Source organism: Mytilus edulis, chromosome 5 (genome assembly GCF_963676685.1).
Source record: "Mytilus edulis chromosome 5, xbMytEdul2.2, whole genome shotgun sequence".
NCBI lineage: Eukaryota > Metazoa > Mollusca > Bivalvia > Mytilida > Mytilidae > Mytilus > Mytilus edulis.
The window spans coordinates 11,862,322-11,889,868 of record NC_092348.1 but is presented as its reverse complement, the minus strand read 5'-3'; positions in this window follow the sequence as shown (position 1 = coordinate 11,889,868).

The window sequence follows — 27,547 nt, the reverse complement described above, 5'->3', positions numbered from 1 at the left end:
CTTCAATAGATGATGAAGAATAGAAGATTAAGTGTGACAACTTTAAAATATTTGTTTTGCCTTCATGGCTTAATCTTCAATTCACTTGCACTTTTTTAATCTTCACTGAGGCTGTCTATTTCATGTACTCAAATACGTGAAATTATGGAATGAATAAAACTATACACTACGTGACAATAAGGTTAATATCATTCTTAAACAGTCATGTCTGCTTTTAGAATATGAAATCCTTTACAGAGGAGAATACCGAATTTTAAATAAAATCTAGCTATTATGAATTTATGGTGAAGTGATTCTTAACCAATTTCATTAATTTTATCGTTTAAAATGCAGTCATGATTTAATAATGTTGCAGAATGAGGATTATTTTAAGTGTAAGTCTTTGGCAAAATCATTTCAATTTTTAGTTGATTACATACAACACGGCACTGCACTCATTACCTAATTTGTTTGTAATGTGAGACCGACCATGATAAGTTTCTTTCACCAACATATACACATGATACTATCAAAAGGATTCATTTGTCTACAAAAATTAGTAGGAAAAAATCCAAATATTGTCTAATGAAAGAATAAAAGTTAGATAGGAACAGACTCAACCATAAAGAAAGAAAGTACAAAATTTCCTAAACATAAACAATAAATGAACAATGACGTCATACTTTTATTTGAAGATTTACTTATGTTATACATGGTTATGCAAATGCATACATATAGGTTATGGCCATCATAACAAATAAAGGCAACATCGGTTTACCAGCTTTTAAAACTCATAAATCGATTGAGATAAATAAAACAATTCCGGGTAACGAACTAAACCAAAGGGAAACAAACAAATAACCATTCGGAATTGATTAAGAAAGATAATAAACTCTCAAATTTACTTGCAATAAAAAGGTATTTTACAAAGTTTAATGAGCATAATGTTTGCACCTTAAGAATTATCCTGATCATGCTGTATATGTGTAGGACGCTAAAGTACGATGGTCACGCTAAAGTGCGATGGTCTACGCTAAAGTGCGGTGCTTCCATACGCTAAAGTCCGATGGTCCTCAAAAATATAGACGTTAGAAATGCAATTCGATAATGACGTTAACAGTCGTTCATACAAACTAAAAATGAACATGCCAGAAGATAGATGAGGAATATTTGATTAACAATTATTACACCAAATGTCCATTACTTACTTGTAATTAATTTAATTTAACCGTGTTCTATATCGGCTGAATCACAATGTTTATTTTTTTCGAGTGTTGGAAGAAGGACTACAGTCGACCCTTTTACCTTATACATACAAAACAGTATATGCATACCTATCCTGCTTCTATTTGAAGCTAACGGATACACTCGAATCATTGTTTATGTGGCAGTGTACTTTGTGATCCCCGTTAAATTGCCGTCGATTTTAAAGAAAAGTTACGTCGGTAAAATAGATATACATGTTTTCGTGCGTGAAATGTACATTGTCTGCTAAAACATTAGTTCGTACTGTACATTGCCGGAAAATAAAACATGTATTTGTACTCGCTACGAAAAAAAGGAAAAAGCTCGGCAAACTTTGCATTTCTCTCTCATTTAGATTAAAGCTTATACAAATAAATGTTGCATATTCCGACAGTGAACGAATTTTGTATTTTCAATTTTATATTACAAATGTAAGAGAGGTTGTAACACTAGTGCGGACGGCAATCTACACTAATTATCCAAATATTCAATACGCTCCGAATTGTCAAAAAATCATTTTACATGAAAAATAATATTTTGCAAAACATAAATTAACTTAATAGCAATTATTACATGGTCGGACTTAATAATTTAGAAACAATCACTTCAGCCTACCGGTAAATTGTAAAGCCTATCACATATGTTGTACTTTCGCAAAAAGACTTTTTAAACATCGATGTTTTAATACTTCGAATTTTACCCTTTGGACCATCGTACTTCAGTGTGATACACCATCGTAATTAAGCGAACAAACCAGCATCGCACTTTAGCGTGAGACACCATCGTACTTTAGCGTAGACCATCGCACTTAAGTGGGACCATCGCACTTTAGAGTACCATCGATTTTTCGAGTCCTACATATGTATTGATGGAAAGCTTATGGAATAAAACAAAAATTGATTTACATTTTTGAACGACTAACATGCAGCACGTTCAATCCCTGAAATAATTCTTAATTTGTTTATTCTATTATGTTAACCAAACTTTGATTTACTAATATAGGTACTACAAGGCTATAAAAAATGTTAACTAAACCAATCTTTAAGATATTTTCTGTTAAGCTAAATTTTTTTTATAAAGCAAACATAAAAGAGATGACCAGAGTCCACATTCGTTAGAAATTACTATTTATTTCAGAATCCAATGCAACCAAAAACTTTACAGAAGGATGAACACTATTAAAAGTTGTGCAATGTGGTTTAAAAAATGATAAAGTACCGCGTTGATATATACTCATACTTTTAGGATCCGTGTTGAAGACTTTGCCTTGACCAGAATGGTTTACTTTTATAAACTGTGACTTGGATTGAGACTTGTTTTATTGGCACTCATACCACGTCGTCCTATATCTATTCATGTCTTTACGTTTCTGCCCACTGACGTACAATCAGTATCCGCTTTTTATCGTTAAAAGTATTGTACATCTCGAAAAAAAATCAAAAATCAATTGAATCACACAAAAAGGAAATTTAATAAACAAATTGTTTAAATCACATACCTGTTTTACAACAAAATAATATCCAAGGGATTCCATAGATTGACCAACATTAACAAATGATTAAAGAAGATTTTATATAAACAGTTTTTTTGTTTTTCTTTATCAAAACTGCCTGAAAGACAGTCAAAAGATACCAAGGGGATATTCAATACGTTCAATTTCAAAAGTCTACAACAAAGAAAAAATGACATGGTAAAAAACAAGAAATAAAAGACCAAACGAAAAAAAGATAGAAAAAAAAGTACTCAAAACCAACATAAAAAATTAATGACTGAGCAACATAAAAAAGCAAAATAAGGGTGTTTTCATGTGTAAAACAGGTATGTTTGGTTTCAAGATAAAAAAATGACATCCGTTATGTAACTGTTTTAAAATGCTTTTGATGGGTAATATGTAGTGTAAAGACGGCAAGTACAAGTGAATTGATAATTCACACTTACCTCATCTTAAGACATCCCCATCCTCGTTTACCACCCATTAAAGATATAATTAAATATACGAGTATAACTCGAGAAACCTTCAAATAGATTTGGTTTTCAGAAATGGAAATCATTGTTAAATATCAAAACCCAGTATGTAACATCTTTACAAATTTAATGCTGGTCGTCCTTGTTAGTTGAAATACTCATAACCTCTTATTCTGATCAACACCAATTAGAGAATATACGTTAATTTCAGTAGAATAATAATAATAAAATGTGTACGACCAATCCTTATTCTGTCAGTTTGATTCTGTTGCGATACAACGTATGAAACCGAGATGACGTAGATAAGAAACAAAAGATATTTAAAAACATTTGGAATATAAAATTTTATGACGGATGAAACAAAAACCACCTGAACAAATTAAATGATGTAGAAAAGATGCTGTTGTGTTACAACGACTTGTCGCGATATGACGGATGTTACAAGATTCACTTCCAATGAAGATGTAGAAAAGAAAAGTAAGTGTGACAACTTTCAAAATATTTTTTTTCAACAATATGTTTTATCTTGTTTTTAACTTGCAATTAACTTGCACTTCTTACGTCTTCACCGCGGCTGCCTTGTTCATGAACTCAATCACGTATAAATATGGAATAAAACTACCCATTACGTGACAATAACGTTGATATCACTCTTAAACAGTCATGTCTGCTTTTAGATGATGAAATTCTTAATAGAGGACTTTAAATGAATTATAGCTAGTATGAATTTATGGTGAAGTGATTCTAAACAGATTCCATTATGTGTGGCGATTAAAATGCAGTCATGATTTAATAATGTTACAGAATTAGGATTATTTTAAGTATAAGTCTTTGGTAAAATCATTTTATTTTTTTAGTCGATTAGATACAACATGGCAATGCATTCATTGCCTTATTCGTTTATATTGTGAAACCGACTATGATAACTTTCTTTCAATTACATATCCTATTAAAAGGATAAATTTGTCTACAAAAATAATTAGGAAAAATTCTAATAAAAAACATGCTGAAAAAAAAGTGAAAAAAGAACAGACTGAATGATATAAAGACGACATTCAAAGATAAAATATTATAAAAAGAAAACTAGTTATAAAGTTTAGTGAGCTTTATGTTTGTATCTTGATAATTATTTGCTCAGGCTGTGTATATATAGAAAGATAGTTCATTTAAAAGGTTTATTTACATTTTGAAACGACTAGCATTGAGCTCATTCTATCCCAGAAATAATTTATCATTTTCTTTTTATTTAGAAACCAATACCACCAAAACTTTTCTAAAGGATAAACACTATTCGAAGTTGTATGTGTGGGTTTTTTTTTTTTGTCTTTCAGTGTATGCCCGCTGACGTACATCGTATCTTCTTTTCCTCATAAACAGAACATAGGCGGATCCAGGGGGCCCTTGAGGGCCCGGGCCCCCTCTTTCGTGGGAAATATTTGGTTGATTATATAGGGAATCACTGAAGCATGACTGGAGCGGGCCCCCCTTAGGTCAGTCAGCGGCCCCCCTTAAGAAAAGTTCTGGATCCGCCACTGCAGAACAGTGCAGAATTGAAACCCAGCGACAGGACAATAAACAAACATCTTAACAGAAATATAAACCCTTTCTTTGATATTTAACCTAAAGTTTATATTGAGTAGTACGTTAAAAATTTAAATAAACAACAAGGTGTGAACAAAACAAACAGCATATTTAGTAATAGGTAAAAATTTCAAAAATAGGGAAAAGGCTTTATCATGATAAAAACAAACTAATTTCAACAGAGAAAAACAAAGAGGCATGCAGACAAAGCATTACAGAACATGTTTCACCCACCACTTTCATTTTGCGAAAGCCTTTAATTATCTGTGGTTGATTACTGCCTTGAAATATTTAGTTATTCATTTTCCATTAATTGTTTTTAGTTTAAATCAGTCCGTTGTTTTTTTTTCGTTTTGAATTACGCAGTTTGTTTTTCCGATTCCTTTTTTACCGTCCTCAATGGGTTTTACATTGTCGAATGCCTTATGGGGCCTATTGTTATACGTGGAGGTTTTCAAAATCTAAAGACGCTGTCAAGTTTCATATCATTAAACTAATAATTTTTTTTAATTGACAGATCGTTCTGTTAGACAAATCAAGAAAAAAATACTTCGTAGAGAGCTATAAAAAATAACGATTAGCAATGTACATAATCAATATACTTAAGAACAAACCGTTAACATGTTGATTAGTAAACATCCGTATCGAATTCATGGTTGATTAGTTTTCTCTGTTCACCGAATGTAAGAATGAAAAAAAATTAATGACTCATTAATTTGCTTTACGAGCCAGAAAACAAACCAGTTGCGGTATTCTTCCTACAATGAGCACCAATCAAGGGATTAACCGGGTAGTAATTAATACTAAAGATAACGAAAAAGCAATCGTATTGCAGAAGATATAGTGAAATTGTCTGTGGAAAGTTTTGATGACCATTTACAAACGATAATTAAAAAACCAATACATTCATTGAAATTTGTTTGAAGGGTCTCCTAAACATATGATATACTAAGTCTCGTTTCAGTTTGTGCTTTTATGTATGACATAGGAAACTCATTGGTTACTTTTGTATAATGATCTGGAAAAAAAACTGTTTTGTTTCTATTTCTGGTCTTTTTTTAGTCACAAGGAATTCGCTAAACTTGAAATTTATTTTTGCATATGTCGATGTTTTCGTTTAATTTAGCACATGTCGTTTTGATTATCAAGTACAACTAAGTTGTTCAGCTTCACATCAGCCTTAAGTCCTGGCAATTTTTGAATTTTGCTAAAATTTACATATCCCTAAATGAGACGTAGTGTGATTGTCACTTTACTGAAATAGATCATTTATTTCTTCCACTCTTTTGTACGATTGCTACTAGTACCGATTTCGATTCTGTCTATTTCAATGCGACTGTCATACAAGTAAGAGGGTTTAGCTAGTGATAGAACCAAATTTAATCCGCCATTTTCTACATTATATAATGTCTGTACAAAGTCAGTAATATGACAGTTGTTATCCATTCCTTTGGTGTATTTGTGCTTCAGATTTATTCGTTTGATTAGAGGAACAGTAAAGCCAAAAAAATACTTAACTCAGAGGAAAATGGCATAATCAAATGGCGAAGACAAAAGCTCAAACTTATTAAAAGACTAACCGTTTAGAATTTTCCTCTGAGTTTGTTAATAATGTAGTTAACTTTGAGACGTACTCAAAAACTGTTTTCTTTTCTATACGCGTACAAGTAACATTTATTTTATGTTGGAAATATAAAAATGTCTGTTTATGAAGAAAAAGCATAAAAATGTGGTGCAGGAAGAAGAACCGGCATAGCAAATTATTTAAAAGTGTGCATCACATTTATCAGATTATTGACTAAATCATGTATATGCGTTGATAGACAAAAAACAATTCAGCGAATCAAAAGATGTGCTATATCGAAAACTTCATTATTTTCAGACACATATACCACAGACAGATATTATATCATATTTGAAAGTTTTTTCCTGTCAATGTTCATGCTTCCAAACAAATAACCATATTATCGTATTCATTCGTCCAAAATGAATTCTTTATTTATTTTCAAAAAATAATTATGGTAAGCACTTTGACCACATGTGTTGCGAACAATATTGAACCACAATGTTATATTGTATATTTTATTTGTTATGCTTATAACAGTGCAATTGGTTTCTACTCTTTCATAATATTATTTATTATCGTCTAGCTGTTCACATTAAATTGCTAAATTTTGAAGTGGTTTTGATACATATAATCAATAAATACAATATCACATTTTTTTTAAGTTAACCTATACATTTCTGATATAGTAATGTTTAAGTTAGGAACTATAGTGATATTATCGCTATCAGAATATAGAAGACGTTGAATACATGTCAGTGAAAAGGTCTGAGAGAACTCAATATACGAATAAAACAAAGGAATGTGCATTTGTGAATCTCTTATTCACCAGCAAACTGAACGTTAGGGTCGTCTTATCTAAAAGATGTATAACTCGTGAAACCTGCTGATGAATTTGTTTTCAGAAATGGGAGTTATTGTCAAATACAAAAAAAACAGTATGTAACTTCTTTACAAGTTGGTCGTATTTGTTCGTTGAATCATCCATAAACTCTTAACAAAACTAATGAGATAGCATACATAGAATTGAGAAAGGAAATGGTGAATATGTCAAAGCGACAACCACCCGACCATAGAGCAAACGTTCATTTCAGGAGAATAATCAAAATAAAATGTATCTGACCAATCCTTATTATGTCAGTTTGAATCTGTCGCAATGAAACAGATGAAACAGAGATGATGTAAAAAAAAGAATAAGATGATCAAATACCTCTACGAAATTTAGAATATATAGCTATATGACGAATGAATCAAATTGCACCTGAACAGATGATGTAGAAAAGATCATTAAATGTTACATGACATTTTTATTATCTTACCTCCTATACATTTCTAGGAATGTGATTGGTTAAAAGCGCCCTCGTGGAGACCATGTATATTTGATATTAGGTTAGTAGGGAGGCGGGACTTATCTCATACACGGTTAGTAGTGGTGTTACGTCCCTTTTTATTCCATATAAGGTAGTAGGGAGGCGGGGCTTATTTTATATACGGTAATTAGGGGTGTTACGTCCCTTTATAAAACAAAACGGTACTGAGAAAAAATCGTAAAGGTTTCAACAGACGCAGAAATTGATGATTAAGATTTAAATCAATTCATAAAACACATTTAAACCTAACAAGTTGTTATTGTTGGTATCTGTTTTTGTAGGATCAATGGAAGCAGTTTCTTAATGCTAACAGTATTGAAGACTCGCTCATTTTGGTAGGTCCAAATTTCATACGTAATTAAGATAGTCGGTAAGATAAATTCGTTACATAGTGTGCTAGTGACCTAATACGGGATATATTGGGTAAGTAAATTCCATATGGGGTAAGAGCGACGAGGCTGCCTAGTCATGTACTTAAACCCGTGTAATTATGGTATAAAGCTAAACATTACGTGACAATAGGGTTAATATCACTTTTGAACAGTCATGTCTGCTTTTACATGATGAAATACTTAATAGATGAAAATACCGATTTCTAAATGAATTTTAGCTATTATGAATTTATGGTGAAGTGATTCTAAACATATTCCATTAATTTTGTTGATTAAAATCCAGTCATGATTTAAGATTGTGCAGACTGGGGATTATTTTAAGCATAAGTCTTTGGTAAAATTATTTCATTTTTTAGTTGATTAGATACAACACGGCACTTCACTAATTACCTTATTTGTTTATATTGTGAAACCGACTATGATAAGTTTCTTTCACCTACATATATATACACATTAATACGATAGATTTGTCTACAAAAATGTGTAGGAAAAATCCAGAAATAGCCATGTTGAAAGAATAAAGGTAACATAGGAACAGACTTAACAATAAAAAGAACAAAGTACATACACAATAAAGCAAACGATACCACGGGGATATTCAACACGTTCAATTTCATAAGTCTAAAACAAATTAAAAATTACATGGCAAAAAACGAAAAAAGACCAAACAATAAAAAGATTAAAAAAAAACAGTCCTCAAATGCAACAAAAAAAAACTGAGCAACAAACCAAAAGGGTGTTTTCATGTGATCCGAAAAGATGACACCCGTTATGTTACTTTTTTAAAATGCGTTGAAAAGTAATGAATTGGTAATTCACACTAACCTCAGGTTAAGACATCACCATAGTCAGTTACTACTACAATTTTTGATTCAATAATGATACTTTAATTATCTGCTCAGGAGTTATGCTTTAATTCTGAAAGATCATACTTTTGTAGGGTTATGACTCATATATTGAGAAATATTTTTAAGAGTAGTATATCATATTGAACGAGTTTGTACAAGGAAACACTGCAAGGTTATATATGTGCTATCGAATATAAGAGAATGTACAATATATGTCAAGATATAACGCATCAACAAATATATGTGTCAAGATAAAACGCATCAACAAATATATATGTCAAGATAAAACGCATCAACAAATATATATGCATTACATTTTAGGTATATTTTAATAAGGAGACCATTCAAAATATTTAATGTTTATTTTACACAGAAATCTTTATGGCGTATTTAATATACCATATTCCTTTTTCAGGCATTGCCAAAGTCATCAGTAATGTCATATAGGGTAAATATTTTAATTAAAAAAAACAGTCCGATATGAGAAAAAAACCCGGAAAATTTGCATTTAACAGAAATAGTCAGTTTTAGGAGGTTGATGTGAAATTTTAGATATGTACTGTCAAATAATCTTGGTAATTATACCATACTCGCTGAGTTTGGGCAATATTGTAATGACTTTTTTTAACGTTTCAGTTATTCCGTCCATTTCATCCAAATACTGAACTGAGTTACGCCATATTTTGCCGGCAATTTGTAACGTTTGAGGACATGTCAGATCTGATTTTTCTAAACAAAGAGTACAGTAAGGCACCTAATTCATGTTTTCCAGTATTTTGTATGTAATTCTGCAACAACTGTACTCTTTGTTTAGAAAAATCAAACCTTCAGACGATAGTTAGATATAGGAAGATATGGTATGAGTGCCAATGAGAAAACACTCCATCCAAGTCCCAATTTGTAAAAAGGAACCATTATATGTCAAGGTACGGTCTTCAATACGAAGCCTAGACTCACACCGAATAGCAAGCTATAAAGGTCCCCATAAATTACTAGTGTAAAATCATGTAAACGGGACATCAAACGGTATAATCTATGGCTGCATATTAAGGGTACCGAACGTAGTTTCTATACACGGTTTCATTCTGTAAGTTCATATTCATTTCCAATATATTTAGACTACATAGTATCCATGCGACATAAATGAACAAGTTCTGTGACAATATACCATTAAATATAGTACTCTGTTTGGCATAACATTCATTAAGTAACTTTTACTATTTTTAGCAACATTTTTTTCTTTTCTGTAATTACATTATGAAACATGTCAGACACTTTCATTTGCTGTATATTGTAGACAAATAAATTATGTTATAAGTAAAGTAGTTTTTTGTAAGATGCACAACTCTCTATATACATATTGGCAATACTGTTATTAAACATTTACTGTATATGTATAGCTAGCTAAACCTCTCACTTGTGTGGCAGTCGCATACAACTTCAAAACTTTCAACCATGTATGAACAAACCAAAGGTTAAGAAAAAACGATTATCAATGTACGTGATCAATATACTTAAAGGTCAAACCGTTAACATGTTTATTATTATACATCCTTATCAATTTAATAGTTGATTCTCTGTTAACCGAAAGTAAGAGGAAAACCACAATGTTTGATTAATTAACTTTACGAACAGAAAAACAAACCAGCTGATTTATTCTTCCTACAGTGAACACCAATCAAGGAAATAAAGCGGGTAACGATGAACACTAATGATAACGTAATACAATCTTAGTACAGCAGATATAGCATAATTGTCTGTGTAAAGATTTGATGACCATTTGCAAACGATAATCAAAAACCATTACATACATTGAATTTTGATTGTATGGTCTCCTAAACATATCAGTTACTTGGTATACTTAAGGTGGTACCTAACACTACAGGGAGATAACTCTGTAAGATCAGCTAAACGTTTTAATTACGTTGTGTTGTAAAGGGAATATTAAAAGCTTCTCAATGATCCAAATTGGTGTTTGTCAAACTGCGATATAACCAGTGCAATTTTTTCTGATAAAATGGTTGGTTCAAAATTTTTGAAATTTATATATTTTGGTTCAAGGGTCAAAGTAATTACTTCGTCAAAATTTTATGAAAATTAAACGAGCCAAATAAATTTGAGTGAAAGTGTTGGGTACAACCTTAAAGTCTTGCTACAGTTTGTGCATTACTGCTTGGTATAGGAAACGCATTTGGCTATTCATTATAATATTCTGAAATAACACAAATATGTTTGTTTCTTTTCCTGGTCATTTTTTAGTGACTAGGAATTCGCATAACTTGACTTAAAATCAGCACATAGCGTTTTGATTATGGAGTACAACTACTATATAGGATGTTAAGTTCAAACCACCATTAAGTCCTGGCATTTATTTTCATTTTTGCTGATATTTACCTATCATTAATTGAGACGAAGTGTGATTGTCTCTTTACTAAAATGGAATATTTGTTTCAATCACTTTGTCGTACAATTTCTACTAGTAGCGTTTCGGATTTTTTCTATTTCAATGCGACTGTCATACAGGTAAAAGGTTAAGCTAGCATAGAACAAGATTTACCCAATCATTGTCTACATAAGATAATGCCTGTACTAAGTCGGTAATATGACAGTTGCTATCCATTCCTTTGATGCATTTGAGCCTCAGATTTAGTCATTTGATTAGGGGGAATTTAAAACCATAAAAAATCTATACTCCGACGAAAATTCAAAACGAAAATGCTTAATGAAATGGCAAAATCACAAGCTCAAACACATAAAATGACTCACCATTAGGAATTTTTCTCTGAGTTTGATAATTTTGAAGTTTACTATCAGGCTTTTACACACGCATAAGTAACATTTATTTAATTTGGGAAATATGACAATTTCTGTCTATGACGAATAAGCATACAGAATGTGGTGCACGAAGAGGAACCGGCATAGCAGATGATCTAAAAGTGTGCATCACATTTTTCAGGTTACGTCTCTGAGCTGATGGACAAAAAACGTTCAACCAATCAGAAGATTTGCTACATCGAAAACTTCGTTATTTTCATACACCACAGGCAGGTATCATACAAGATTTAAAGTTGTAAATGGATTTTCAGCCATATCAAATTGTTTTCCTGTCAATTCTTCATGCTTCAAAACGAATTACCATAATATCGTATTCATTCGTTGATAATGAATTCGTTATTTGAATTTTTTAAAATACTTATGTCAAGCACGTTGACCATATATTTTATAACATTGTATGTTATTTTATTATTTACGCTTGTGAAAGTGCAATTGATTTCTACTCTTTCATAATATAATTCATTGTCGTCTAGCTGTGAATGTTAAATTTGTAAATTTTGAAGTGGTTTTGATACATGTAATCAATATATAAAATTTCACATTCTATTTTATTTATTGAAAGTTAACCTATACATTTCTTAAAAAGGTTATGTTTTAGTGAGAACATCTCTATCAGAATGTGAAAGACGTTGAATACATGTCAGTGAAAAGGTATGAGAGAACTCAAAATAAGAATAAAACAAAACACTGTGTATTTATTAATCTCATAATCACCAGCACACTGTACTTTCTGGTCGTTTTATCGAACAAAAGTATAACTCGTAAAAACTGCCGATGAATTTTTTTTTCATCAATGGAAGTCATTGTCAAATACCAAAAAAAGTATGTAAAATCTTAACAAATTAAAAGTTGGTCGTCTTTGTTAGTTGAATTATTCATAAACTCTTAACAGAACTATTTAGAGAGCATTCGTTCATAACAGATAATAATAATAATTAAAGGTGTCCGACAAATCCTTATTATGTCAGTTTGTATCTGTAGAGATAAAACGAATGAAACAGAGCTGATTTTTAAAAAAAAGTATGATTAAATACCAAGACATTTCGAATACATATGACGGATGAATCAAACAGCACCTGAGCAAATGATGTAAAAAAGCTGATTAATTGTAACAACGCCATTTTTAATGTATCGCGATGTGACGGATGTCACATTAAAAAAAAAAATCTATTTTGACAACATGCTTTAACTTTCGATTTACATCTACCTTTTACGTCTTCTTCGAAACTGCCTAGTTCATGTGCTTAAAACGTATATTTATGGTATAAAGCTCAGCATTACGTGACAATAAGGTTAATATCACTTTTAAACAGTCATGTCTGCTTTTAGTTGATGAAATACTAAATAGAGGAAAATACCGATTTTTAAATGAATTCTAGCTATTATTAAATAATGGTGAACTGATTCTAAATAGATTCCATTAATTTTGTCGATGAAAATGCAGTCATGATTTAATAATGTTACAGAATTAGGATTATTTTAAGTATAAGTCTTTGGTAAAATCATTTCAATTTTTAGTTGATTAGAACCGACATGTCACTGCATTCATTGAACTTATTTGTTTATATTGTGAAACCGACTATGATATGTTTCCTTCATTACATATATTATTAATAGGATGATTTTTTTCACAAAGATAACTAGGAAAAATCTTAAAATAACTATGTCGAAATAATAAAAATTAAAAAAAACTAAATGACGAACAAAGACGAAAATAAGAGATATAATATTATAAAAGAAAAACATTTTATAAGTTGAGCGAGCTTTATGTTTGTACCTTGAGAAATATCCTGCTCATGCTTAGTATGTATAGAAATTATGATTTATAAAAACGTTTCATTTCCATTATTGAACGACTAATATTGAGCGCGTCAAATCGCGGAAATAATTCAGTATTATTCAGAAACCAATACAATCGATTCTTTTCGGAAGATAAACACTTTGCCAAGTTGTGCATGTGGTTAAAAAATGGAAGAATTCCAAATAGATGTTTTCTTTTTGTCTTCAAGTTTATGCCTACAGAATTTCCTCATAAAAAGTACAGTGAACCTAGTAAAAATTAAACAAAAAAATTCATAAATCAATTGAAATCCGGCGACAGGACAATTAACAAACAACTTTACAGAAAGAAAAAAATACCTTTTTAAATATTTAACCTGAGGTTTGAATTGAGCAGAATCGTTAAAGTATTTGTTTATATTTGAAGGGCAATATCTATTGTTTGACAAACTTATGATAGCAAACAAGCAATTAACTTTCAAGACTTATTTGTTGGCGTTGATACAAATTACTTGAATCTTCTACTTTCGTCATCAGATATGACATAATAAACTCTGAAAAAAGATATTTTTTTACGCCTTGACAATTTAAAAAGAAAATTTTAAAGGATTTGATGCGTCTTTTGTGCCCAAAACATTCGTTCTATTATGTAAAGATCATAAATTAAACGGGTATAATTACGAAATTAGAAAAATGAATTTTATTGCATGTCGTTTTATCCGAAAAAGATCAGTAGTTTAAAAAAAAATGACCAATTCACATAGAAAATAGACACGAAGCCAACAGAACATTACACCTAAAGTGGCATATGTATCTTAGAACAAGGCTGATGAATTTGCTAACAAGTGACTCTAGAATAAATGTGGTTTCTCATGGTGAATAACTTTTTTTTTTTATTGTCGATCATTGGATGGGGCATTTCAGCCTTAACATAAATCAAAACTGCCAAATATATATTCAAATGAATTAGTAATAATTTGTATACTACTAAAGCAATGCCAAATCATCTGTGGGTGATAATCATACGCTTACACATTAAAATAACAAAAATACCGAACTCTAAGGACATTTGAAATCGAAAAGTACCTTATTCATGTTATCAAAAGGCAAAAAAGCTAAAAAAACAAAACATTTAAGGATGTACTTGGGTGAGGTTTTGAGAATTTGTGTCAAATATTCGGACTCCTTGATATTTTTCCATCCATACAGGGTAAAATATTTTACCCCATTACACCCATGTTTCTTTGTATAAAAGACTTCTCAATTTCTTAATTTTTGTAATTTCGATTTGAGACCCAAATAATACCAATGCAAATGTAAGGTAAAAGTCCGAGTCAGCCTTTTCCCGCTTTTTAAAAAAAAATCAAACATCTCGAAAAGGACGTCCATGACCTGTCAATACTTTTCGCTTATTTTGTTCCTTAACTGGTGCTCTTTCAAAACGTAGCATCAATTTTAATTTCTTGATTTCTTAAATTAAAGTACATCCTTAACTGCCATATTCATGACATGGAATAGGCATTACCTTATGTAGAAAATTATGGATTAAACCTGGTTTTATACCTAGCTTAACCTCTTACGTGTATGACATAAAATTCAACTGTATAAACAACAAGGTAAGAACAAACAGACATACTACATAAAAAGTCAAAAATAGGGGAACAACTTTCTAACCGTAATAACTTTAAAAACAATTTGATATATAAACAGAGAAAAACAAAGAGGCATACAGACAACGCATTACAAAACATGTGTAACTCGCCACTTTCGTTTTGTGCTTTTTGAAGGACTTTTATTCAGTTGAGGTTGATTGCTGCCTTGAAATATTAAGTTATTTATTTCCTTGAATTGTTTTAAGTTTTAATCATGCCGTTGTTTTTATTTGGTTTTGAATTAAATGCTACCCAGTTCGTCTTGCCAATTCCTTTTTATAGAGTCCTCTATGGGTTTTCCTTTTTGTTGTCATTGTCGAATGACTCATGGGGATATAGTATGGTACCTCGAGGTCGTCGAATTGAAAAGACGTTGTCAAGTTTCATATGATTAAACTTATTATTCGCCTTAAATTGACGGATCGTTCTGTTTGATAACTCCATGAAAAATAGTTCTTATATACTTCGTAGAGAGCTCTAACAAACGATTATCAATGTACGTGATCAATAAACTAAAATAGAAAAACCGTAAAAATGTTGATTAATATACAACCGTATCGATTCCATGGTTGATTAGTTTTCCCTGTTAACCGAAAGTAAGAGGAAAAAACAATGTTTGACGAACCGGAAAACAAACCAGTTGAGGTATTCTTTCTCCAATGAGCCCCAATCAAGGATTAATCGGGTAGTAATAATCACGTAACATCGCGGCAAAATATGTATTGCTGAAGATATAGCATAATTGTCTATGTAGAGTTTTGTTTACAAGTGATAATGCAAAACCATCATATTCATTAATGTGTGTATGGTCTTCTAAACAATACAGTTACTTGATGTACTTAACGTTTCTCTCAAATTTTGTGCATTATTGCTTTGCATAGGAAACGCATAAGTCCATTTTGTATAAAGATCTGGTTTAACACAATTATGCTTGTATATATTCCTGGTCATCTGTTCTTCACAAGCAATTTCCTTCCAATTCTTCCATCGCGAGAACTGAATCTGCAGTTCTGGTCATTGTCGTTAAATTCGACGTTTTCCGTTTTTATTTTGAGTATTACTGTGCAGTTTTGCTTGACGTCAGCCATTTGTTTATGTTTTTCTCGATTCTACCTATCTCTTAATGAGATGTAGTCTGATGGTCTTTACAATGTTATAAAACACTTATTCTTGCACATATTAGTACGATTGCTTCTAAAACTGTATTCGCTTCTCTCTTCTTGTAGTAAAGTATTTCATTATGTATGACCATAGATTCATATTGAGCTCAAGTCGTCACCGTCAGTGACCACCACCAGTTTATATTTAGATCTACTTCCTCTTTTTAGTTTCCATGTAAGTAATTGTTTTCATCAGTACTTTGACATTTGAATAAAAATGTATATTTTACATAGAATCCAAAAAAGGTGTTTCGTTCCTAGGTCTATGGACTATTTATTTTGCATTGTATGAACTAAAAAATGTGGAACAATCTTTATGTGTCTTTTGAAAAACAAGAGCCGTATATGAAAACAGGGTTCAGTGCGGCCAATACACTGCTGACCATACAAGCTTCGATGCACACAAAAGATCATTCGTTGGATTTGAAGTTTCATTTCTAAAAAAAAACGCATAAATAAACAACATTGATTTAATTTGATTATATTTAAAATATAACATTGATGATAACTGTAATAATGTTGTCTGTCTGTTACTCAATTGCATAAAAAATGTGACGCGTACAGAATAAGCCACATAGCAGATTTTTTATAGTGTCACATTTTGTAGCTTATTGAACAGATATTTTCATTTATTTTATTCTAAATTAAATATTTAAGGATTATATCATGAAAAACTAACAAAGACGACCAACTTTTAATTTGTTAAGAATTTACATACTATTTTTTGGTATTTGACAATGACTTCCATTGCTGAAAACGTTTGCCAGATCATCCTTCATTACAAAAGGTATTTCTTTGAACTCGAACATTTCGAATCTTTCTAATGAAAATTGTTGGTGAAGTTTAATTTAGTTGCCAATGTCCAGATGAGAGATCTAATGTGGAATACAAAGATAATTCAGGCAATCAAGTCATCAATCCGTGAAAAAGATTACAAGTGACTGTGTCATTTTTCATTATCGCTACATTTCTTATGCGCCTATCCCAAGTCCAGAACCTCTTGTTTAGTAGTTGTCTTGATCTGTTACTATTAAAAAGTTTGTCGTAAATTGTTTTGTTATAGATAAGCCATTAATTTATTTTTCTATTGGAATGTTTTATATTTTGAAATATAGCTTGATTTGCTATATGATATAAAAACTAAACTGACGAAAAAAGGTCATTTATTCAAAATCATAAAATGCAAAAAATACATTTTGCAAATAAAACATTTGACATAAAAGTTCATATTTAATATGAAAAAAATAATACATAATTAATACGAAATTACATCGACTTATATCATATCAATCGAATAAATTACAACGAATAGCAAAGGTGGGGAGAAAAATCAGCCCCATAAATAAATATATATATACATATCTGCTTCAAAAAATAACATTAAGGAAGGTATGTGGTTGGGAATTTTGAACAAATTTTTTGATAAGAATCACAAGTTAACACATCAAATGATGATGATAAAAAGAAGTGACCAGAATGCACTTACACGTGAACTCGTGCTGACCCGCAGGATCATTGGCCAATAAGAAAGATGAAATCCAATCATGCATTGGTCATAAGTGAAATTTCTCTGCACGTGAAATCATGTTATCTAATTTCAACAATTGATCGTTTAATTAAGTAGGACACTCTGACACTTTGACCAGACTAGAGACATCATACATTTAGAGTATTAATAGCTCACTCTTTTATTTAGGTCGGTTAGTAATAACCAATTAAAACAGAATTATCTTCTCTGCTGTCTTAAATTATTTTATTCCGCTTAATTTTCAATTAGCAAATAAAATTGGTTTTAAGACAGACATCTATATACCATAACCATACTATGTATACACATGCCAGAATCTGAGCTTGATTTGCTATATAGTATAAAAACTAAACTGACGAAAAAAGGTCATTTATTCAAAATCATAAAATGCGCAAAAATTCATTTTGCAAATAAAACATTTGACATAAAAGTTCATATTTAATATGAAATAATAATACATAATTAATACGAAATTACATCAACTTATATCATATCAATCAATCGAATAAATGACATAGAATGGCAAAGGTGGGGAGAAAAGGCTGCCACAAATCCACTCCTAGGCTGAAAGAGTGGATCCGAAATCTACTCTAAGGCTGAAAGAGTGGATCGTCCACCCGAGGACTCTGACGACGTGAATACAATTTATATATGACTTGAAAACATTTTTACAAGCATGACATTCACATACATGTACACCAAACAAATATCACTTTATTATGTAAAATGTTTCCACATTTAGCAGAAATATTAAAAGTTCATATTATCATATACCAGGATATTACTTTTAAATTATCTCTTACTGGTAAAAATGATTAAAGGTGTAAATCTTTTTCCAGTCAGGATCACAGCAATTAAATTACAATAGAATCGTCGTTAAGTATGTTTCAGAATTCATATTTCTTCTTACATCCAGACATTTAAGAATAGAATCCTCTATATATTTTAGTATAGACAATTAGTACATTAATTAACCGAAACTGTATCTTTAATATTAAAAATTCATACAAAACTAAAGTACATTTTTACGAAGCCCTGGATCCTTTCTAAATACGAAGTTTTGTATTTCTGTATGGGATCATGAGCAAATGGTTCTCATACTACACTTGACATTTTTCAATCGAAATTGTATAAATATAAATAAAAAAGAAAGATGGGGTATTATTGGCATTGAGACAGTTCACCACAAGAAACCAAAATGACACGGAAATTAACAACTATAGGTCATCACACGGCCTTCAACAATGAGCAAAGCCTATATAGCATAGTCAGCTATAAAAGACCCCAAAATGACCATGTAAAACTATTCAAACGAGAAAACTAACGGCCTGATTCATATGAAAAAAATGAACGAAAAAACAAATGTAACACATAAACAAACGACAACCACTGAACTACATGCTCCTAACTTTGGACAGGCACATACATATATAAGGTGGCGGGGTGAATTTCATAGGGAACAAGTTTTTAAATCGAAATTAGTAAATAAGTATCTAATGTAAACCTTTTTTAAATCTCAGTTATTTTGGTTGTGATCCGAATTGATTCACATCAAAAAAATAAAATAATTTTCGTAATTCATGATACGGTAAAAAGAAAAGTTTTAGGAACAATTTTAAATATACAGTTTTTTAGAAATTTAATGACTGGTGAATATCACCATTCAATATTACAGTGTAAGTGATGCGTATCAGGTAAAATCAATTGTATTGGTTATTTAAAAAAAAATAGTTATGTTAAACTATGGGAAGTTTAAACTCATTTGATATTTTCCCTGGTCAAATGAGAATGTTAAAAAACAGGGGTCCCTAAGTATGCGACCTGGGCTACTTAGGTATATATATATCAGGAAATAATTGAATAAAAATATTTGTTATCGTTAAAGAAAAAAAAGACAACAGTTTGCAATTACATAGCCTTTTTGCGGTTAAACATCGGTGTTCCAATTTATTTTCTGTTGTATGTTACGTATTCTTACGTTGAGTTTCGTTTGTTTACATGTCAAATATATGCGTTAGATTTATCTTCCTGATCCACTTATAAAGAACAATATCAGTTTTAATTTTGCTAAAACAATTGGTGCGTCTGGTTTGAATTTCATTTGATTGATTGTTACATGTTTAACGTTCTGTATCAGTATTGCATGCTTTTAACGACGAGATTAGCGCTTGTAAAAAAAAACTTTGTAAATTTATTTCTTAGCATTTGAAATTTGTCGCAATATAACGGATGAACCAAAGAGGATGTAAAAATAAATGAGTACAAAGTCCAACAACATTTGGAATGTATAGCTATATGACGTATGAAATAAATTGCACCTGAACAGATGATGTAGCAAAGTTGATTAAACGTATTTTATTATGTCGATTCAACAAGACACACTTCCAACAGATGTTGTAGAAAAAAAGATTAAGTTTGACAATTTTAGAAGTTTCATTTTACAACATGCTTTAACATAATTTATTTTTTAATCCCCTCATATTGCTTTGAAAGTCTTAACTGCGGCTGCCTAGGTCATGTACTTAAACACGTATAATTATGGAATAAAGCTACCCATTACGTGACAATACGGTACATATCACTTCTAAACAGTCATGTCTGCTTTTAGATGATGAAATCCTTAATAGATGAAAATACCGATTTTTAAATGAATTCTAGCTATTATGAATTTATGGTGAAGTGATTCTAAACAGATTCCATTAATTTTGTCGATTAAAATGCAGTCATGATTTGATAATATTGCAGTATAAGGGTCATTTTAAGTATAAGTCTTTGGTAAAATCATTTCAATTTTTAGAAGATTAGATACAACATGGCAACGTATTCATTACTTTATTTGTTTATTTTGTGAAACCGAGTATGATAGGTTTCTTCAAATTACATATACTATTAATAGGATAAATTTGTCTTCAAAAATAATTAGAAAAAATCCTAAAATAGCCATGACGAAAAGGGAAAGATTACAAGGAACAGATCAAATGATGAAGAGAGTCGAAAATAAAAGATAAAATATCATAAAAGAAACACATATTAAAAAGTTAAGTGAGCTTCATTTGTGTAATTGAGAATTATTTTGCTCTTGTTGTGTATGTATAGAAGATAGTTTATAAAAACGTTTTATTTACAATTGTTGAACGACTTACATTGAGCGCGTCCAATCCCAGAAATAATTTTTTTTTAAATTTATTTAGAAACCAATTCAACCAAAACTTTTCAGAAGTATAAACACTATTCGAAGTTTGCATGTGGTATTAAAAAATGGTAGAATACCACGTACTTTAGATGTTTCTTTTTGTCTTTCAATTTCTGCTAACTGACGTACATTGTTTTTGGTGGGGTTTGTGTTGCTTAGTCTTTAGTTTTCTATGGTGTGTCTTCTATACTATTATTTGTCTGTTAGTGTTTTTATTTTTAGCCATGGCGTTGTCAGTTTATTTTCTATCTATGAGTTTGACTCTACCTCTGGTATATTTTGTCCCTCTTTTGTACTTTTGTATCTGCTGTTCCTCATAAACAGTACAGTGCATCTAGAAAAAATTCATAAAGAATTGAAACCCGGCGACAGTTAACAAACAGCTTTACAGGAAGAAAAACATTTTTTTTTTAATATTTAGCCTAAGTTTATATTTAGTAGTATCGTTAACGTTGTCATCAGAAATGACATTATAAACTCTAAAAGAAAATATTTTTTATTATCTTGACAATGTAGACAGTAAAATTCAAAGGATTTGATGCGTCTTTCATGCTCAAAACGTTCATTTTAATATGTAAAGATCATAAACAAACGTGAGAATTACGAAATTAGAAAAATGAATTCGATCGCATGTCATTTTACCCGAACACATATCAGTAGTTTAAAAATAACCTGACAAATTCACATAGAAAAAACACACGAAGCCAACAGAACATTACGCCTAATGTGAGATATGTATCTGTGAACAAGACTGATAAATTTGATTACAAGTTAACCGAGAATAAATGTGATTCCTCAAGGTGAATAATTTTTTTTTATTGTCGATCTTTGGATGGGCCATATTAGCCTAAACATTATAAATCGAAGCTGCCAAATATTTACAAACGAATTGAGTAATTTGTATACTACTTAATAAAATGTCAAATCATCTGTAAATGATAATAATACGCTTACAAAATAATAAAATAACAAAATACCGAACTCATAGGACAAATTAAATCGGAAAGTACCTTATCCATGTTATCAAATGGCAAAACAGCTCAAACACATTCAATTGTCATATTCCTGACTTAAAATAGGCATTACCTTATGTAGAAAATGCTGGATTGAACCTTGTTTTATACCCAGCTAAACATCTCACTTGTATGACATAAAATTCAACTATATAAACAACAAGGTGTGAACAAACAGACATGATAAATAAAAAGTCAAAAATAGGGGAACAACTTTATAACCTTAATAAATTTAAAAACAAGTACATGTAATATATCAAAAGAGAAAAACAAAGAGGCATACAGACAAAGCACTACAAAACATGTTTAACTCGCTACTTCCATTTTGTGGTTTTCGAACGCCTTTAATTCGGTTGAGGTTGATTGCTGCCTTGAAATATTAAGTTATTTATTTTCAGTGAATTGTTTTAAGTTTTAATCAAGCCGTTGTTTTTATTTTGTTTCGAATTAAATACTACTCAGTTTGTCTTGCCGATTCCTTTTTCCAGAGTCCTCTATGGATTTTGTTGTTGTCATTGTCGAAAGCTTTATGGGAATATAGTGTTGTACCTCGAGTTTGTTGAATTGAAAAGGCGTTGTCAAGTTTCATATGATTAAACTAATCATTTGCCTTGAATTGAATATACTTCGTAGATAACTATAAAAAAAAGATTATCAATGTATACGTACGTTATCAATATACTTAAAGAACAAACCGTTAACATGTTGTTGATTATACATCAGTATAGATTCCATGGTTGATTAGCTTTCTCTGTCAACCGAAAGTAAGAAGAAAAAACAATGATTGATTAATTTTGTTCACCAACCGGAAAACAAACCTTGAGGTATTCTTCCTGCAATGAGCACCAATCAAGGATTTATCGGGTAGTAATGAACACTTAACATTGCGGAATTTGTTTTATTGCTGAAGATATAAAGCATAATTGTCTGTGTAGAGCTTTGTTTACAAATGATGACTCAAAACTACAGCTGGTATCCTATTCATTAAAACTTGCGTGTATTGTCTTTTAAAGAGTGCAGTTACTTTATCTAATGAAAGTTGCGCTACAGTTAAAGCATTATCGTTTGTCATATGAAACACATTGGCTCTTTTTTTATAATAATCTGAATTAACACAAATATGTTGGTTTTTATTCCTGGTCATTTGCTTCTCACAAGGAATTTCTTGGCAATACTTTCATTACGAAACTTTACATCCTATATTTGCATTTGTTGTCGTTTTGTTAAATTCGGCGTCATCAGTCTTGATTATGAAGTACATTTATGGTCTTTTGCTTCATGTTAGCCTGAAATCCTGGCCATTTTAACTTTTCTAGAATTTACCTATCCCTAAATGAGATGAAGTGTGATAATCTTTACAGTGGTATAAAACAATTGTTCTTCCATATTTTGGCACGATTGCTGCTAATACTGCTATTGATTCTCTTTATTGATAGAAACATATTTCATTATGTTTGATTTATATTGAGCTACATAAGTCTGGATTGTCAGTCACTCAGCACATTTTTTTAAAGACTGGTTTTTTTTCAACTCTTCTTATCCACGCTTATCTCTACATCTATGTTCTTTTTTGACGTTGCGTTCCTAGGTCTATGGACTATTAGTGTTTCAATGTATGAACGTAGAATCTTAAATCATCTTTATGTGTTACTTGAAATAAAACAACTATATAAGAAAACAGGGTTAGATATAGCCAATGCACAAGTAATTCTTAAAATGTTGTGTGAAGTTACCCCTTTCGTGTCAAATAGTAAACGCGTTCTTGCAGCTCCTATTCAGACTTTATAAAACGTCACCAGTGTCTGAGCAGAAAGTTGATGAACCAGGGGTATGTCAAAGAACGTCTCGTCCTTTTTCTAAAAAAAAAGTTCATCGGAAGATACCCAGAACTTGTTGATAAATATTCCGTATCAACTTCACAAATAATACAAGATGGTCTTGAAGTATAGATTTTGCGTACTGACTTTGGTTATCATCTTAATAACGTGTTATAGTATTCTTTTATTTGTCTTTATTAATATTACTTGTACTGTTAAGTCAGTTTTTTTAGATATTCTTTTGAAGTGACTCTGTGGTTATGTAATACATCATACTTTGAACGACAAAATTATTTCATTTATTAATATTACTTTTACTTATGGATCTTGACAAAACTATTTTATTCAATAATACTACTTTTTTTGTTAAGTCTGTTTTTTATGATATACATTTGACGTGAAACTGTTCTTATGTATCCCGTCATACTTTGAACCAAACAAGTATTTTATTTATTATTATTACTTCTACTGTTAAGTCTGTTTTTTGTTATATCTACTTTACGTGACTCTGAATTTATGTATGCCATCAATCGAACGACAAAATTATTTTTATGTCTACCTGTGCGAATTTCAAACACGCAATTTTACACCAGTACTGAAAACCTTCTATCCTTTACGGGTAGACATTACATAGAATAATTAAGTCGTATAAGAAAAGCAATATGAGTATGTTAAATTTGATGTATGCCTTTTTGTGCTTCTTCGTTACATTTGTTGTTTTTATAGTGATATTAAGATGATTACACAATATTGACTGCTGTACTCCTATTTTTGACATTTTTACTCTTTGAGTATGTTTGTTTTGTTCATGCATCGTTGACAATGTTATGGAATTTGATGCGACTGTCATAAAAGTGAGAGGTTTAGCTAGCTATAAAACCAGGTTCAATCCACCATTTTCTACATTAGAAAATGCCTGTACCAAGTCAGGAATATGACAGTTGTTATCCGTTCGTTTGATGTGTTTGGACTTTTGATTTTGCCTTTTGATTTTGGATTTTCCTTTTTGAATTTTCGTCGGAGTTCAGTATTTTTGTGTTTTTTCTTGTTTTATTAAAAAGATATAGGAAGATGTGGTATGCGTGCCAATGAGACAACTCTCCATCCAAGTAACAATTAAAACAGTGTAAGAACATTCAAACGGGAAAACCAATGGACTTATCTATATAAAAATGAGAAACGAGAAACACTTATGAACTACAGAAACAGACGACAACCTCTGCACATCAGATTCTTGACTTAGAACAGGTGCAAACAATCATAGCGGGATTAAACGTTTTAATGGTACCAAAAGTACGATTTGCGAAACTATTAGGTCTTTCATTCCTATATACATCTTGATACAGCATCGTTCTAATGGCACAATTACTTCTATATGTATATAGTATAAAAGTATCGATAACGTGAGGGTAGGAAAATGCTTATGAGAACATTTTTTTTAAACATGTAAATGCTTTTTCACATTGTTTATTCGATTTGTATTGTTATCGTTGATGTCAATTTATACAAACAATTTGCAAAACCCGAAAAAACTTTGCGTGAGTTTTCTGAATAGCTGCCAAATTTGCGAAATGAGCAAGACTCCTTAATATGTTTTGGTACAGCAAATATCTCGATTGTCAACGCTTACTCTGAATCCATTTTTTTCAGTTTACATAAAATGTCTGTTGTAATATTAAATGTTTGTTCCTTCAATGCACGATGCACACTGGAGGACCTTTGTTGGATTTGGAGTCCTTTTCATTTTTGTCAAGCCTAGTTTAGACATACTCACACGCAATTTGTTTTTTCTTTTCTAAATACGAATAAATATAACAATTAAGGATGAACTTTAGTGAGGTTTTTGAATGTGTATCAGTTGTTCGAAGTCCTTGGTGTTTTTCCATTCGATACAAGGCTAGATATTTTGCCCCCTTACACCTATTATTTTTTAATATAATACTTAATAGCTCTCAAAACGGCATTTGACAAAATCTAAGCAGATTCTTGATTTTCTTTCTTTTGATTTGATACCCAAATAATACCAATGCAAATAGAAGGTAAAAGTCCGAGTAAGCCTTTTCCCGTCATATTTCTATCAGTCAAATATCTCGAAAAGGAGCTCCAGGACTAATAGTATCAATTTAAAATTCTTGATTTATTTAATTTCACAAAGATCACCTAAGTACATCCTTTAGGTTAACTGTAATATTTTTGTCTATCAATGAAAAAATAACGTCAAAAATGTGATGCGTGCAGAATAACCCGCATACCAGAATGTCCACCCACTTTTTGTACGTCATTTACAGAAAAAAAAATATACAGACATTCCTAATAGTTTCATTCTAAATTAGATATGTAAAGGGGGAAAAATGAAAAATGTCGGTGACGTCACATTCACATGACTAAATAAGGTTCATAAGCTGATAGACAAAACTAGCTTTCAGCCACTCAGAAGATGTGCTACGTCGAAAATTGTTTTCAGATTGCACAAACAGATATTTTACCATTTAAAAGTTGTAAAGGGATTGTCAGACATATCCTGTCTTATTTCTATTCTTCCAAACGAATTACCATAATATCTTATTCATCCATTGATAATGAATTCGTTATTTTAATCAAAAGGACTTATGTCAAGCACTTTGGCTATATATTTCACGGAAAAGGTTGAAACACAATGGTATATTGTATGATATTTTAGTCTTCATGCTAGTGAAAGTGCAATTGATTCATACTCTTCCACTTTATTAGTCATTATCGTCTGTTATTATTCCATTTAGAAATATTGAAGTGGTTTTGATACATATAATCAATAAAGAATATCATATTTTATTTTTGTTGTGTGTTAACCTATACATTTCTGAAATAATAACCGCAATGATTTAGCTAGGAGCTATAGTGTGAATATCTTTATAAGAATAAAGAAAATAAGTTGAATAGGTGTCCGTGAAAAGGTCCGAGAAAACTTTTGAAAAAAACACGTATACACGTATACGAACTGTGCATCACAAACCAGTATGAAACATATTTGCAAATAAAAATTTGCATCTTTTTATAATTCATAATTTCTTATAAAAACCTAGTAGAGAATAAGAATTATAAAATGTGTCCGATCAATTCCTAGTATGTGCGTTTGGTCTTGTCGCAACATGACGATGTAAAGAAATAAGATGATTAAAATCACTACGACATTTGGAATATAAAACTGTTTGATGAACGAAACAAATAGCACCTGAACAAATTATGTAAAAAATGATGTAGAAAAGATGATTAATTATCTTACCTCCTATACATTTCCAGGAATATGATTGGTTAAAAGCGTCCGCGTGCAAACCGTGTATATTTGATATTAGGTTAGTAGGGAGGCGGGGCTTATCTCATACACGGTTAGTAGTGGAGTTACGTCCCTTTATATTCCTTATTAGGTAAGAAGGGGGCGGGGCTTATTTCATACACGGTTAGTAATGGTGTTATGTCCCTTTGTAATAACAAAACGGTACTGAGAAAAAATCTTAAAAGTTCCAACAGACGAAAATATTGATGATTAAGATTGAAACAAATTCATAAAACACATTTAAACCTTACAAGTCGTTATTGTTGGCATCTGTTTCTGTAGGATCAATGGAAGTATATAGCGCTAACAGTAT